The sequence below is a fragment of the Talpa europaea genome, assembly GCF_964194135.1.
Source record: "Talpa europaea genome assembly, chromosome: 8".
Taxonomy (NCBI): domain Eukaryota; kingdom Metazoa; phylum Chordata; class Mammalia; order Eulipotyphla; family Talpidae; genus Talpa; species Talpa europaea.
The window spans coordinates 74,832,751-74,849,801 of NC_140075.1; positions in this window are offsets into that span (position 1 = coordinate 74,832,751).

Consider the following 17,051-nt stretch of genomic DNA (forward strand, 5'->3'; position numbering starts at 1 on the left):
CTATGCATATTGGTTAATGTTATATACTTTTACTGTAGTTATCCAAGTCATGACAATTATTATTTGAGACTTTAACTTTGTTATTAAAGTACAACTTATGCAATTAAGAAGCTATTGTTAGAGATTTTAATACTTTCAACATTTTACTAATGAAAGTTTCTGAACTGGAAAACATACTTTCTCTAAAGACTTAGAAATAATTTAACATGAAACTGTAGAACAATATAATTTAAAATCCATGTGATTAAAATATGTGCTCAGGTATCCAAAAGAAGATTAGTTATATTTGTAGACTAAAGCCTGTGTTATTGTTTCTAATACTTGTCTGATGACAATTATTAGCCAACCAGCTATTTTATATTTCAACAATGTATTAGTGAACACCTATAATCTACAAACCTGGGAACACAGACTCAGAGAGGTAATAGAGAGTGGGATCACCATTAAGGAAGCTCTGATTATATTTTCTCTCTATGTACTCTGATGCTCCGTTCATCATTCCCAACTTTTTGCTTCTTCTTGAGCAGTGGTAGTCTTCCCTATTAACTTTGGGCGTGGCTGCATGAGTTGCTGTAATGATTGGAATATGGGCAGAAATAAAAATATTCAGTGAACTGAGGTTTCTAGACTCATGGTGAGTATCTAGTTGCCCTCTAACTCTTGACTATTGTTCCTGAACTCAACACTGACTACTACTGCAGTTAACGTTCTGAATAGTAACACATGGATAACCTCAGATAAGTACAAGAGAGCAAAAATAAATAAATATTTGTTTCTGAAAGCCACTAAGATATTAAGGTTTTTGATGCAACATGACCTTAGGCAACCATAGGTAATATAACCTTTATGTATATGTATACAACCATGTATGTCTATACACAAACACATATCTATGTATCTATATCTATCTACATAGCTTTGTAGTCATCATATGAGCTAAATACAAAATTTCATTTCACACACAAGAAAATTAGAGAGTCAGGGTTTTTTCCATGACCACATTGCTGGGAGGTGGTAGATCCAACTAGAAGGTCAAAATATTTCCACCTGCCCCCTGATTCCTAGTGAAGTACATGACAATGGCAAGAACCCTACCTGAAAGTTAGAAAACTCAGATTCTAGTTTTAGGGAAATGAGTCTTTTACTCTAGAAAGAGCATATAGACTCAAGTCTCTTTGGGGTCATAATTCCCTTAGAGGGCTCCCGTTATCTTTGATTAGTAGACTGTACATACAATTGACATTTACTGAGGATTACTCTGAGTAAGATTGTCCACAGTAAATATTAGCTGTGGGCCTCTAATTTCTTTCAGAGATACTGCTATTACTTTCTAATGTAATGGGAATGAACAAACAACAAAAAAAAAACATTGGTTTTCAATTCTCAAAAGGTTTATGTAATTTGTGAGTTGTAGGCTATGAGTAATCAGATGTTCAGAAACACTTGAAGAAGCTCAGGGATAATGTCAACTTCTACTGTACAGTGGCGGTGAATGCACTTCTCCCATAGAACAAACTGAACAGTCAGTGTCATATCTGAGTAAGTTAGACCAAAATTGTGGTTTTAAAAAATATCCCTGAATTTCATGGATAATTACACCAACTTTCATTTTTGCTTCAGACTACAGAATAACCCTGTAATCATAGATTAATTATGACTAACCTAAACTTTTAAAAGAATGACTCCATCTATAAATGAGTATATGTTATAAATGAAGCTTCCTTTTTGTCATGATTCACCTTTTTTATCCTTCCCTTTCCACAAGTATTATTTTTCTTTTATGAATCATCCTATACTCACAGCAAGGGAGGTATTACAAAATCAACAGTGCTATCAAGTCGTCTTCTTGATACCCTATAATCAGGCTATTTTGTGGGACTGAGTTTTGCTTATCATTTCCCACAAAGTAACAGGATTTTTTCATATCATATATTTCCTCTACATAAGAAAAAAAGACCTCTCTAAGTTATCTGAAAATCTTGGTGCCTTACAATTGCCTCTTAAACATTTTTTTTTGTGTCCCTTATGTTTTGTTCTGTCAGAATAGAAAACTATTCCTTAGCTGAAAACTTCTCAAGTTTTTCATGGGCATTGCAAAATTGGTTTCTTAAGTGCTGGCGAAAACTTTATCATGCAAAGTTTTCTAGGAAAAAAAATCTATCTGTACAGCAAGACACCCACAGATTCAACAAAAATAGTCTTTCATGGTCCACAGATTTGTCTTTTGAGTCTTCCCTATCCTTGCACTATTGATTCCCTCTCCTGCTTTCAAGAAAGTTTACCATCTACCGTGCACATCTACCATGATGAAAGCACTCTTGAACTTGAGCCCTGGGCTTACCCTCTTCATGGCTCTCTTCTTTCTGGAGGTCATGTGGTTCTGACCTTCTATTTCCTATCAGATGTTTCATTCCCTTCTCAACTTAAATTTACACTTTCTATTTGTGTTAATAATTAAATGTTTATTCTGTGTGGATAACATAGCTGTATTTGGCCAGGTACCTTCTGGATAAAATATCTTTAAGTTTAATGGGAGTAAATTTGACCTATTGGAGTCATAGCATTTTGAAACTAAAAACAAACTTAGATGAGTGTCTGATACAATTTCATCATTTTTCAAATGGGAAAATGAGGCCAAGAGAAACTCATAGAATTTAGTTTTTAAATAACACTTTCAAGATTGTGAGATGACAGTTATTGCTTCAAAAACAGAGAAAAAGAGGTACAGAAAGAAATGATTTCATTGAAGCTACACAGAGGATCAAAAGCCCAAAGGATTGGGTTTCCTTTTACCTACTTTCCTTCTGATTTTAAAAGTGTTTAAATGTCTAAAAGTGTTTGTGATGTCCAAAAGATCCTTTTACATGAAAATAATAAATTTTCAGCTGCAGGCCTCCTTAATTTTGCTTATAAAACTAGCTTCTGTCTTTTCAAGCCCTGTAACATTGAAATTTCACTGACATCTGAATCCTGCAAGTTGCAGTGACTGGGCTACAAGGTGAGAAGTGTTAGAGAGAACATGCCCACAGGTATTAGTTGCTTTTTTTTTTTTTTTAAAGGAATATACTGGTGATGATGTGACTTGACTAATATGAAAAGAAAATTTAAACAAATCATTTCTAAATTAGCTATAGTACTAAAATATGTGAATCATCCCATGTCAAGGGACTGCCAGAGGAGACAGTTTCTTTATGGTAGATATAACTTGGCTGGTTTGGCACATAGAAGTTATTTATTTATTTGTTTTTATTGATTGAACTTTCTTATTTTATTATATTGTTCATTTTTATACCATATTTGATTTCTCCTCTCAGGTGTAGTCACCATAAATCTCCCACCACCACATCATCCATGAATCATCACCATAGTCTCTTGTGGCACATAGAAATTAAAAGAGATCATTGGTTATCATGAAGACCCTGCCTTAGCTCTACTTGAGCTAAGTCTGCATCATAGCTACTGGCATGGTGCTATCTGTGAGTCAGCTGCTTAACCATCTAGAGCATAGGTCAGCAAATTATTTCTGTAAAGAGGTCAATTGTAAATATTTTGGCTATGTAGATCATATAATCTTGTGTAGCATGGGCTCAATGGTGACATCTGTTGTAGTGCAAAAGTGGTCGTAGGCAATCTGCAAACAAAGGAGTCAGCCATGTTCCAAAGAGCTTAGTTGACAAAAACAGGATGAGTTCGACTTGGCCTTTGGGCTGTGGTTTCTTTTTTTTTTATTAGCTTTTTTTATTATAAATTTTATTTTTATATTCCCCATACAATTGTGACCCCCTTATTTTGACCCCAATCCCTCCCCTCCCCGCCCCCCCCTCACTCCCATAGAGTGTCTCTGGTTCATAGTTGTTTGTTGATTTTGGTTTTCACTTTCTTATAGTTATTCATTTTCCTGGTCCCTTATTTAAGTTTTCTAGATTCCTGCTATGAGTGAGACCATCCGGTATTTTTCTTTTTCTTTCTGGTTTATTTCGCTGAGCATGATCCTTTCCAGCGCCATCCATGTTGCTACAAATTGCATGTGTTTATCTTTTTTGAATGCTGAGTAATATTCCATGGTGCATATGTACCACATCTTCTTGATCCAGTCATCTGTTTTTGGACATTTGAGTTGTTTCCAACGCTTAGCTATTTTAAACAGTGCTGCTATAAACATAGGGGTGCAGGTGCTCTTTGGAATTCATGTTTCTGTGTCCTTTGGGTAAATACCTAGGAGTGGAATTGCTGGATCATATGGAAGCTCAATGTTTAGTAGATCAAGAAATCTCCACACAGCTCTCCATAGTGGTTGGACCAGTTTGCACTCCCACCAACAGTGCAGGAGAGTTCCTTTTTCTCCACACCCTCGCCAACATTTGTTGTTGCTAGTTTTTTAAATATGTGCCATTCTCACTGGTGTAAGATGGTATCTTATGGTAGTTTTGATTTGCATTTCCCTGATTACAAGTGATGTTGAACATTTTTTCATATGCCTGTTGGCCATTTGCATTTCCTCTTCAGAGAAATTTCTTTTTAGCTCTTCTGACCATTTTTTGACTGGATTATTTTTTTTTGTTTTTGTTGAGTCTCATCAGCTCTTTGTAGATTTTTGTGATCAGTCCTTTATCATTAGTGTTGGGTGCAAAAATGTTCTCCCAGTTGGTGGGGTTTCTCTTGTTTCTGTTATTGTCTCTTTTGCTGTGCAGAAGCTCTTTAATTTGATGTAGTCCCAGCTGTTTATCTTTGCCTTCACTATCACTGCTTTGGGTGATGTGTCTGTAAAGATGTCTTTGATGTGCATATCCCATAGTGTTTTGCCTATATTTCTTTCTATGTATTTTATGGTTTCAGGTCTTATGTCTAGCTCTTTAATCCATTTTGAGTTGATTTTTGTGTATGGTGTGACGTAGTAGTCAGGCTTCATTCTTTTGCATGTAGCGACCCAGTTTTCCCAGCACCATTTATTGAGCAAACTTTCTTTGCTCCAATGCATATTCTTTGCTTCTTTGTCAAAGATTAGTTGACCATAAATCTGTGGGTTTATTTCTGGATTTTCTATTCCATTCCATTGGTCTGTGTGTATGTTCTTATTCCAATACCATGCAGCTTTGATGATTATGGCTTTGTAGTATAGTTTGAAGTCTGGGAGTGTGATGCCTCCATTCCCTTTTTTTTTCAGGACATCTTTGGCTAGTCGGGGTTTTTAGTGATTCCATATGAATTTAATCAATAATTGTTCTATTTCTTTGAAGAATGGCATTGAAATTTTTATTGGAATAGCATTAAATCTGTATATTGCTTTTGGTAGGATGGCCATTTTAATAATGTTTATTCTTCCAATCCATGAGCAGGGGATGTCTTTCTATTTCTTTGTGTCTTCTTCTATTTCTTTTAACAGTGTTTTATAGTTTTCTTTTTATAGCTCCTTTACGTCTTTTGTTAGATTTATTCCCAAGTATTTGATTTATTTTGTTTCGATAATAAAAGGGATGGTTTTTTTTATTTCTTCCTCTTCAGATTTATTGTTTGTATATAGGAAGGCTACTGATTTTTGCGTGTTGATTTTGTATGCTGCCACTTTACTGACCTGACTGATGAGTTGAATTAGTTTTCTGTGGAGTTTTTGGGGTTCTCTATGTATATTATCATATCATCTGCAAATAGTGATAGTTTGACTTCTTCTTTTCCTATTTGGATTCCTTGTATGTCTTTCTCTTGTCTTATTGCTCTGGCTAGGACTTCCAGTATTATATTGAAAAGCAGTGGTGAGAGTGGACATCCTTGTCTTGTTCCAGATGGGCTGTGGTTTCTTTTTTTTTTTAATTTTTATTTTTTTTATTTTATAGAGGCATATTTTATTTATTTATTTTAATTTTTTGTTTGTTTTGTTTATACATGCACTGGGTACAGTCAGAAGCGCGGGAGGGTGAGAGGATTCACCAGAGCCAGAGTGGGGAGCAGAGCAGGCAGGACCGAAGTACATTGCTGAGGGGAGCAGCGGGCGGCAGGAGAGGTCTGCGCGCCATGTGGGACCCTCCTCCCGTGGCCGGGGAGCAGCCGGGGATCGAACCAGCGCCGCAGAAGCCTTGGGCAGCTTCGCAATCCAGCGCTCAACCGCTGCGCCACAGGGGAGGCCCGGGCTGTGGTTTCTTGACCCTTTATCTAGATTCGTCCCTCTTGTTTGGTGTCCTTTCAAAAGCTCTTTTCCAGCTAAGTTTCCATCTTCATAAACACCACCACACAGTTAAATGCTGTCATCTTTCTTTCATATTTTCTCCTTTCTCTCTTCCTTCTGGTACATTCCCTAATGATATTATTTGGGCAACAAGTTTTTTTAATAGTTATTGGAAAAGCAACTCCTTAAGAAAGCTAAAACGGAACCTGGCAGTTAATTCTATTATTCCAAGTTGAAATCTTGTTTGGGTGATCTGCTGTGTTATGGTGCTAGTTTCTTAAATGGTTCCCACCATCACCCCCTAAGAAGTTCAATGATTTATTACAAAGTGAATTTGGTCTGTATTTTAGACTGTGGTAGATTTGCACTTAGAAATATGAAAAACTTTGTTTCATTGGTGAATCAAAGGAATGATTTTGATTCCTATACAGCAAAACCCTGTTGGTGTATTTTGCTTCTTGAGAGTTTGGAAATTTTGTGAAATAAACAGGGTGCCTACCATTTCTTAGATGGAATCCCCATAGAAGGACACACATAGTGATTGCAGGATTATGCTGAGATTGAGGAAATTCCGCTTACCACTGAACATTTTAAGTTGAAAAGTAAAAGCATCCATTGCATCTCAGTAGAAACTGGAAATTGGAAAATAAGTATGAAAACAAGTTTGCTTCCTGGTAAAACAAAATTTAGAAAATATTGGAAATCTGCCAAAGCATCATTTTCCTCCACAGTCCTTATCTTTATGGTTTTTGCTATTGATTATAGAGTACATTCAAATATTCTTCTAAATTGAAAAAATCTTATTTATATACATTGATGTTTAGAAAGCTGATAGAGTAAATCTGACTCCAATCTTCTAATCTAAATTGAGTTGTTTATTTAGAATTACAAGCCTACTATCAATTAAGCATACATTCTGTGTTGTGTGAGTTGAGTTGTGAAATACAGTGATTATTGTGCTAACTTTATTTGTGGTTCTTACCAATGTATGAACTGCATACAATAAATCAATGTATGAACTGCAGAGCCATGAATGCAGTGAAATTATTTTATGGCTGATTTTACTTTCTATGGCAAGTGAGGTAGACTTGTGCCACTCCAGTCCCCCTTCAAGAAGGTCTTGCTACCCAGCTGTGTGTGGGGGAGGCAGTTAGCAGACAGCCCGAAGCTGACCAATCTTTATGGGATTCGTCTCAACTGAGGTGATGCCCTTCTAGAACAGCTGCTCACAATTGATTTTGTGGGATTTGGCCAATAGGACCAATGGTATAAAGACCAGACCATTGCAACCTGATAGAGGACCTTCTATTAGGCAATACTTGCTCTAGAGTTCCCTGGCAACTTTGTGTGGCCTTCAATACAATTTAACTTCTGTTACTAAATCTCACTTCTCCTTCTGTTCACAGGTTTATTCCTACAAACATCTTGCATCTAAAACTCCATCTTGGCATCTGCTTCCAGAGAATCTGGTCTATGGTGGTAGGTAATTGATCTGCAATTCTCTGGTTTCCTCATAAAAGAGAGGGCATTATCAAGAGGACGTGTATTGATAGTGTTTGGTCTTTAGAGGTAATGGAGTATCCCCAAATCATTTAGTCTTTCAGTGATTTCTCAGAAAAAAATGACTTGAGAAATAAAACACAGGGGAGGGGGCTATCTAGAAAGACTTACCTTTGAGAAGGTGATAGAAATTGCTAGACATCTGAATGGCTTATTGTTCTTCCCTACCCCCTGCTCTCCCCCCAAAAATTTCGAGTCCTTCTGGCAAATGAAGTCATAACCCTCTGTGTTATTTCTCCAATACTACCTATACAGTGAGTCTTCCAGTTGTCACAGCCTCAATGGACCCGGTTGTCAGGTCTGCCTAGGCTTCTGTCACAAAGACTGGGTATGGGATATAGTATAGGAAAAAAGAGAAAGCCAGGAAATCCAGTATCAGACAAAAAACTAGAACACATCCTGTGTTCTAGAGAGGGGACAGTGGTCCCAATTTCAGGCTCCAAGGAGTTTATCAGATTAAGTTTAATCTCACTCCTATTGATATGTTGAAGGACACTGATATTCACTGAGCACCTAAATGCCCTAGGTCCCTTTGTACATGTCATCCCACTTAAGTTTCAAATAAATGTACATGGTAGACATTTTAGTTTTCAGGAAATTAAAGTCCAGAGAGAGTTATGTGACTTGCACAAGGTCGTTTAATATCTCTAATGGCAGATATGCTGGTGAAGAACGAGTACTATAGCAAGAATTGCTTGTTTTTTTTTTTTTTTATAAATATCTGCCATTCCTTCTTCTTTAGTCAGAGACCCTAAGTTTTAGCTGGCCTGTTATGGGCTAGGCTGTTTCCCTTTTTGGTGCAACTAGGTATTATCATGTGACCAGGTTCTCACATGAAAGTCTTGTGTGGCACTACCCAAAATTCTTATTAAAAATAGAGATCAAGGGCCTCCCCTGGTGGCGCAGGCGGTTGAGCGCAGTGCTGTGAAGCTGTCCACAGACTCTGCAGTGCCAGTTTGATCCCAGCTGGCTGGTGAGGGTCCCACATGGAGTGGCAGACCTCTCTCCTATCTCTCCCGCTTTTCCCCTGAGCAGTGTATTTTGTCAGTCTGCCTGTTCTGTTCTCCGCTCTGTCTCTGGTGAATCCCCGCACCCTCCCGTGAATCTGGCCTGTACCCCAGTTCTTGTATAAATAAAATTTAAAAAAAATAGAGATCAAGAGATTTTCCTCCTTGTTTCTTTCTTTCTGTTATCTAGATTGTGGGTGAAATGGCTGGATCTCTTGCAGTCACCTGGACAATAAGCTGATTTTTAGAATGGAAATCATGCACCAGGATGGGGAAGAAAGATTAAAGATTGGGTATGAGATGATGCTCTGGCCACTCATTCCAACCCTGGGTTACTTATCTCCAGATTTCTTATATATGAGATACATAAGTTCTTTCTCTCTTCTAAAAATTTAAGACATTAATTTTCTGTTAAATGTAGTTGGACCTAGTCCTAGTTAATATGAATGTGATCCCCTTTTGGCAGGAAAAGTAATTTCCTACTTGGAAGAGCAGCTTAAAGTGGATCTTCATTGCATATAAATGTGAATATAGTGTAGTGATTTTTTTTTATTAACATCATTAAACCCACATATCTTTCCGACAGTGCTTAGGAAGTATCACAGGACCTTTTTGTTTAACCACTTCATTCTCCATATTGTTGCATGACGTATTCAGGCAATGTGTTGACACACACTCCTCTGATTGACCAGATCAAAGTTCATAACATTCAAAGTTGCTGTCAAGGTTGCAAGTTCTTTAGTTACTGGTATTTTCTTGCATCTTCATCAAAAATCACTACTTCCAATCAGTTGTATTTTATTTTATTTTTTAAAGATTTATTTATTTATGCATACAAGAACTGGGGTATAGGCCAGAGCTGTGGGGAGGGGGATGAAAGGATTCACCAGAGACAGAGTGGGGAACAGAGCAAGCAGACTGACCTAAGTACACTGCTGAGAGGTCTGCCTAGCCATGTGGGTAGCTCCCTGGCTGCCCGGGGATCGAACTTGTGCTTCAGAGGCTGCGGATTGCTTCATAGTGTGGTGCTTAACCCCTTGCGCCACCAGGGAGACCCCTCAGTTGTATTTTAAAAGCAAACTTAACACTTGTACATCTTTCATAAACAATGAGAGTCTTATTCTTTAACTGAGAGGAAGATTTTAACTCATTGGGGGTGAGTAACTTGATCTCTAACCTGTTGCATTTGTGTTCTGAGGACACCTTACAACCAAAATGAACATCATAGTAGAGCAAATAGAGATCTCAGTCAGGGTATCATTGGAATGAATGTTTGCATCTGACTCTTTGATTATAATAAGCAATGCGGCCTAGCTGGGGAATGCTGTATTTTCACAATTGACAGACCAAGCAGCCTGCAGCAATCAGCAAAGGGCAGCTTATTTTGAGCAAAAACATCCATCAGACTGTGATGAGAAAAGCAGAGCAGCAATCAGTGGTGGGTTCTTCGAAGAGCTGTTGATGAAAAATGGATTTTACATGTATCAAATGGAGAAGAAACTGCTTTTCATTTTTTAAAACCCCATTTGCATGCATGGAAAATAGCACTGGAAGCATTTTTGAACATGAGAGAGAACAATATCCTAATTCTATCACAGGTAGAACTTTTCTGTCCTCTTCATAAATAGTACACCCAGGCTGAGCTAGGAATGTATTAGGTTTTAAAAAGGAAAGATAATAAGCAATTTCAAAGAAAGATGTAACATTTACTCCAAATGTCTTATGCAGATCTATTATTTTCATTGGTATTATGATGGAAGAATTCTACTGATATATCCAGTAAAATGGAGATTTTTATAAGGTTTCCAGTCCTATCTATAGTAGCTCTAATCTATATGACAAAGAAAATAGAATTATTTAGCTCTGTGAATCTCTCCTCTGAACAGAGCTATCATCAAAGCTTTGTAGGTTCAAAGTTTGTGAACTGAAGCAAAAGAAAAGTTATTCAAGTAGGAATTGTCAGCTTTCTTCTTTAGACAGTATTTCCTGCTGTGGTTATGAGACTTTGGTTTTTATATGTGCTAGAATATTTGGAAGTTTTTCTAAATGGACAGAAAGAGATGCTAAAGACACAAAATGCTCTCTATTTTTAAGCATTGAATTTCTTGCCCTTCAGGCCCAATAACTATGCAAGGAGATATATAGAATTGGGGACTGATCTTGGGCCACATAGGTAGTTCTCTTTGGTTTTGTGTTTCTTTGTAGGGAAGCTATGGGAAGAAAGTAAGATAATATATTGGTTTGGACTTATAGCATCCACAGTCTTTATTCAAAAGCATGAGTTTTCTCTTCTATCTTCCATCTCTCATCTGGTAGTTCCTGGATTAGGTCTTGGCTTTTGTATTTGACCAATTTCCTCTACTTAACTCCATCAGGATTGATTGATTATGAGTTTATTGAAAAGTAAAATAAATATCCCCAACTGCCCGTCTCTTCAAACAAGGGGAAAATTAATACTTTGGCCTAAAAGAGCACTAATTATAAAAAGAATAATAATAGTGTCAAGTCAAGGTAAGGTCTCCTCTGCCTGAGTTGTGATAGACTATCAGTTTCTCCTTTCTTGTCATGTGCAATTGTGGAGGGTCTACTCTAGGCTCTGGAGTTCAGCTAAAATAATCTGTGCAGAGGTTGCTGCTCTCCAGGTAAAGTTACTTTCCTATCCTTCATTATTCTCCAAGGGCTTTGTTATATCATATACAGAATTAGAAATCTTCCATTAAAATTTCCTTGACCACTCATTCATTGCCATGTATTTTATTCAACTGCTCCTCAATTAGGAGCAACCAAGGGAGGGCTGCAGTGGTCCACTATTGGCTAACTTGTAAGTAGTTTCAGAGAAAGTCTGGGAATAGTTGCTTATATATCATCCAAAGAACAGGAGTGTCTAGAAAGAATAGATTCTGCTTTTTATTATTTTTGATATTGAATTAACTCCCCAATATTGCCTTAGGTTGACTGCCAGCACTGTTGCCCTGGTTACAAAAACCAACTTGATGGATCAGGGGGCAGGGTAGGCATGCCAACCTGAGCAATTAAAGTGGTAAATGCCAGACTTTGTAATGTGGGGATGGATGTTTGTGCTAAGCATTACAATATATCTTGCCACAGAGAGAGAAAGAGAGTGGCAATCTGAGAGTTTTTTTCAGAGCTCCCCGAATTTCCTTGCTGTGGTTGAACGGGAAGTTGTAGAGAATTTCGCCTTCAGTGATAGAGACCCTGTATCCTTTTATACTTTTGAGGTGGTGGTAGCAAGTCTATAGAATGTATGATCCTTAATGTCTTCTTTCATTTCTCTAGGTGGCAGATTAGCATGAAAAAAATATATCTGCAATTCAAGCAGAAAAGAATTTTAGAGGACTCACTTCATAGTCTTTGTTCTCTGATGCATAGTGAATGACAATAGCTGTGAAACCTCAGACTGTTCATTTGGATAGGGCAGTCATTGTGCACTTCGATGTGACTTTTTTATATCAAATCTCCTGTTATTTGCATTTATATGGTACCTTTCTTCTAAAGCTCTTAAAGCAATTTCAGCTTCACAATGCTTGTGTGAACTGGATAAGAAGAAACACTCTTCATTTTGAGGTTGAGATATAAGATGTAAATTGTCACTGGCTCCTCTCAACAAAACAGAACAGAGCACAGTGGGCGCTTAAACAGCTTTCTCCACAATGATTTCCCTGGAAGCCTCAAAGTGAAGGTTATTAAAGAAGGAGTTCTGATCCTGAGGTCCTAGCATGCTGGGGAAAGTTTTCATTGGTAGGTATCAGGGCTTCTGTGAATTCCTGAAGAGAATTTAGAGGATATAGTTGTCCTGTGCATTTTCTGTGGTGGTATTTATCAGATTCTCATAGGGCTTAAAGACAATTGCCTGGTGTAGCGTTCCTCAAACCTTTATTACATCCAAATCAATTGGGATTTTTTTCAAAAATTCCCAGCCACACATCCAGAAATTGCAAGTAAGAAGTCTGAGATGGAACCTCAGGATCTGGAGCATTTAACAACGAATGAGATGATTCAGATGAATCAAGAGACACATTTAGAGAAACTTTGGCTTACCCCATTGAGAAGAGGTAAATAAATAAGACTGATTGGAATATTTGGAAATTATTGTTTCAGATTGTGTTGGAGAGTAAAGTGTAGGGCCAGAGAGCAGGTACAAAGATTGCAATAATGACATAGAGCACCAGAAATTTTATCATATATCTTAAAATCAGAATCATACTCAAAGAGAAGCTAAACAATAGGTCTTAGAGAGCAAGTAATTTAAAATGGAAAACAAAAATATTATAGAAAGATTGCTTTTCAAAGACACAGGGTAATAGAGTTAGTAGGCACAATAGTATTTTTAGATTTTTCTTATTTATTTTATGTGGCCCTTAGTCAGAAAAATAGGAGCTGCTGGTAAGGGACAAATGATCCATAAAGTCATCAACTATTAGGTAACCAGAAATTGAAATTCTGTAATTAGAACTTAAGAAACAATATAAGATGAAGAAGACCATTCTGTATTGGTGGGAAAAATGAGTTAAACAAAAGTCTGTTCTAAAGCAGCAAAGTCTTTTGAGATTTTTTTCCATCTTTACCAACTCTTGAAAGTATAGCTTAAGTTGAGGGAGCATTTCTGTTTCCTTCCCACAAAGACAGTGTGTTTGACAAGAGTTCTATGATATTATTATTCTAAATATAGTCAGAACTGAGTAGGGAGACCAGATTCAGTGTTAACTTGTAAACTGATGGGTTAACCAGCTGGAGGATCACAATTTATACTTCCCTCCCCCAATCAGAACTGCACAAAATCCTCCAGCAACTATTCATGTCAGATCCTGACAAAATCCTCTTGTTACTCCATCATTATCAAATATACTTTGGTGTATGTGGCACCACACTTAACGAAAATTGCTCCTTGAACTTTTATTTAAAACTACAATAATGTTAGCTCTGTGCCCTTCTTGCTTGTTACTTTGTCATTTAGTTTAGCTATAAGAATATGATGCCATGGTGAGTCAATTGTTCTGAAAACTCACTGCAATCTGTAAAGTACTATATTTGTAAAGTACCTTTTGGGAAGTACATAGTGTCTTTTTGAAGAGATTCTTTTAAAATACAGCAGAGCATTTTTCTATAAATGTATTGACACACACTTAGAGCTCAGAATGCTAGAGCCTGGCAAGATCTTCAAGAATACATGTGCATGACTGATGAAACGTCACCATTTGTTTGGAAAAGGCTTTTAGGAAATTAAATTGCATTCAAAACGGCATGCTTTTTTATGCAGGTATAATGTAGCAACTTATCCTGAAATGAGACTTTGAGGAAAGCAAATAGGTACCCTGGTTGAAGGGATCTCTAGCTTTTAGGTTGGTTTAAGGCAACTGAAAACAATCTTCTTGCCATCTTTCCCCAATATAGTTTTTTTTCCCCCTCATCCCATTCCTTTTCTTCAATTCTCCCAACACTTACCAACCACCACCCCCCTTTCTCCTCCTCCTCCTCCTACACCCCCCCACACACATACACACATCCCCCACACACGCATGTGCATACAATCTTATAAGTTGTTGCATGTTAAATACTATGAAACTAGCACATAGGCTGAATAGATAATTGTTAAATGCATTGATTAATGCATAAAAATATCCAATAGCTTTTCACGAATCTCTGGGCTAAAGTCAAAGTCTTTATAATGATGGACAAAGTCCAGACTGATCTGACCCATGTTATTGCTCTGACTTCATCTCTTAAAAGTTTTTCCTTTAGGGCCTCCCTGGTGGTGCAAGGGATTAAGCACAGCACTATGAAGCAATCTGCAGCCTTTGCAGCATGAGTTCGATCCCCAGCCAGCCAGGGAGCAGCCCACATGGTGCAGCAGACCTCTCCTGTCGTGCCTGCTGCTCCCCTCAGCAGTGTATTTCATTTGGTCCGCCTGTTCTGTTCCCCACTCTGCCTCTGTTGAATATTCTCACCCCCCCCCCACACCTTTGGTCTATACTCCAGCTCTTGTATGCATAAATAAATAAATATTTTTAAAAAAGTTTTGCCTTTAACTCATTCTGCTCCAACTAGACTGCCTTTCCCAGATATGTACCTGACTTCTCACCTCTGAGTCTTCTCAATGAAATATTCCTATGCCTTATCTCCTATGTCAGATTGTCTCTTTATCGTTACATAACAAACCAGTCTAAAAGTTATTGACTTAAGAAGCAATGATTTGTTATTTAAGACAATTCTTCAGGTGGATGATTCTTCTTCCCTTCCATGGAGTTCCTACATTCCGTAGTATGCTCTGACGGTATCTCTGAGTTCTCTTCACATGGCCTCTTTCTCTGCAGCAAGACTCCCTTACAGGATCTTTTCCTGTGCTTCCAGCAGAATAGTCAGGCTTTCCTTAAATCATGGAAACTGCTGTCTAAATAGAAGTTCCAGGAGGACAGGCCCCAGGGTCACTGACTTCACAGGCTTCTGCTTGTGTCACACTTGAAAATGTCCTGTTGGCCAAAGCCAGTCATATAACCAAGACCACTGTGAATATGGCAAGAAATTACACAGGGTTTGAATATCTGGCTTTGTGGCTGTTTACCTAACAGTCTATCCCAGCGTGGGGTAGGCTGCTTCTGGCCACAAGTGATATACATCCCTCTCACCTGCAAAATATACTCATCACTTGCAAAGATTCCCCTGAATCTTCACCTATGAAGACCTCCAACTTAGGCTTGAGGGTCAGGTGTGTGAGATGTTTTGGTGCAAGTCCTCATATGCTGCTCTTTGATCTGTTATCCAAGATGTGCCACCTTCATCTCATTATCCAAGGTCTCTCCTTGTAGCTTCTCTCTCCAGCAGGATAGTCTGACTTCCTCAGAGCATAGCAGCTGGGTTCCAAGAGAACCCAAACAGAAGCTACCAGGTTTCTTGAGGGCTTAGAGCTGGTAGTGCTGCCTATTATATTAATCAGAACTATTCATGAGGCCAGCTCAAATTAAAAGAGATTGATAACAGACACTATAATTTAAGTAGGGTAATGGAATATGACTACAGGAAGGGGTGGAATTGGTGGTGCCTACCTTTTAGGACTATCTTTTGCATCCTTTCTGGTTTTATTTATTTCTTATCACTCTGTATTTATCTTGCTTATTACCTGTCATCTACTCCCTGTATACCCTAGAAATTCAGGATTTTTTAATCTATTTTATTTACTGCTGCAAACCCCAGAATGCTACCTGCCATATAGTATGTGCTCATATGTTTAACACACTAGGCGCTGAGGTATTTTTCTTGATCCCTCCATCTGAACATTTATTATCTTCATGGTCACTCATGACTGATTTGAATGTAGGGTGTTAATGTATGTATATTTTACTTTTGCTATGTCTAAGCTCCACTTGCTGTGTTATATTTGAGAATGAACTCTGGCATTGTAAGATTTTACACCTAGTATGAGTCTTTTAATGTGGAATGACGATGCAGAATTTGATGTCAATTTGGCTGGCTGGCCCTGTACTGACCTTAACTGTTTGTGGTCTGCCCACATATATTCCTAGATGCCCACTATAAAGACTGATCATTCACAGAATCAATATATTGAGACTGTGACATTTTCTCCAATGTGTTGGGGTGGAAAGGAAATAGAAAGGAAAACAGGAGTAAAAATATACCACATGTTACAGTTAATTGTGATAAAGTATAGAAATTTCCTATACTCTGGGCTCTGAACAAATCTAAGAGCAGGTACTCAGCAGTGTTTGTCAAGAAAAAGGGTATTTAAAATTCAAGTATTTTTAGGGCTAAAGTCAAAGGCTGATATGAGACCATTTGTTTACTGATCTAAATTGTCATTGTTTATTTTGTTCCAGTATAAAAATTTCTCATCCCTTTTCTTTTTGTTCATGGCTTTTTCCAAGTTACTAAAGTATTTTTTTAATTGAAAGTACACAGTTATTTCCTTTCATATTCTACCTTCAATTCTCAGCTCTCCGATGATACTTGATTTGAGAATGTGTGATTGTTTTAACTCTTGATTTTATTTGGCTGAAAGCTTCCCCATGAAATCTTTGGAACAGGGAATTGGCTGTAGTTTTTTTTCTTCCCCACAATAATGTGTTAGGGGTAGAATTAACCATGTGATATGTCCACATCATAATGCAATTGATTCCAAGTCACATACAGAAATAAACATATTTAAAAAATATTTAGCCCTTATATAGTAATGAAAGACATTAGGGTGACATGAAAATCATATTAATGGGTGATTTCATCTAATCTGTAGCTGGAAATTGGAAATGAATTCAGTGACTGCATGATTAGTTGTGTAGAATGAAAACAGCTAT